The sequence below is a fragment of the Galeopterus variegatus genome, unplaced genomic scaffold (genome assembly GCF_000696425.1).
Source record: "Galeopterus variegatus unplaced genomic scaffold, G_variegatus-3.0.2 Scaffold3667, whole genome shotgun sequence".
Classification (NCBI taxonomy): Eukaryota; Metazoa; Chordata; class Mammalia; order Dermoptera; family Cynocephalidae; genus Galeopterus; species Galeopterus variegatus.
This window is the reverse complement of record NW_007729778.1, coordinates 81727-82784: the sequence shown is the minus strand read 5'-3', so window position 1 is coordinate 82784 and position 1058 is coordinate 81727.

Sequence of the window (1058 nt, the reverse complement as noted above, 5' to 3'; positions counted from 1 at the left end):
TGTCAAATCACCAATAAGGGAGCCCCAATCAGACTAATATCAGACTTTTCATTACAAACCCTAAAAGCCAGAAAGGAATAGGATGATATATTCAAAATACTAAGAGACAGGGATTACCAGCCAAGAATACTCTACACCACAAGGCTATCCTTCTGAAATGAAGGGCAAATAGCATATTTCTCAGACAAACAAAAACTATGGGAGTTCATTACCACACAACTACCCTTACAAGAAATTCTCAAGGGAGAACTGGGTTTGTTACCTGAAAAATAACTACCACTGCCATAAAAACTCAAGAAAAATCAAAACCCACTAGTAAAATAAAAATGCCAATAATGAAGAGAAAAAAAATGTTTATCTACAACCGAAGGAACCAACAAATGCATAAGACAAATAGTAAATCAGAAAGAAAGGAACAAAAGACACTTAAGACATCCAAACAAAAATCAATAAAATGCTAGAAGTAAATCAACACTTTTCAACAACAACTCTTAATGTAACAGGATTAAATTCCCCAATCAAAAGACACAGACTGGCTGACTGGATTAAAAAGGAGGACTCAACTATATGCTGCTTTCAAGAGACCCACCTCACCTATAAAGACTCACATAGACTAAGAGCAAAAGGATGGAAAAAGATTTACCATGCAAATAGAAATGAAAAATGAGCTGGAGTAGCTATTCTTATATCTGATAAAATGGATTTTAAACTAAAAACCATAAAAAGAGATAATGAGGGCCACTGCATAATGATAAAAGAATTGATCCGTCAAGAAGACATAAAAATCATAAATATATATGCACCCAATGTCAGAGCAGCCAGATTTATAAAGCAAACTCTATTAGACCTAAAGATGTCAAGAAGACATAAAAATCATAAATATATATGCACCCAATGTCAGAGCAGCCAGATTTTTAAAGCAAACTCTATTAGACCTAAAGAAGGAAATAGACACTAATACCATAATGGCAGGGGACCTGAACACTCCACTATCAACATTGGACAGATCATCTAGGCAAAGAATCAGCAGAGAAACACAAGATCTAAACAACACTCTA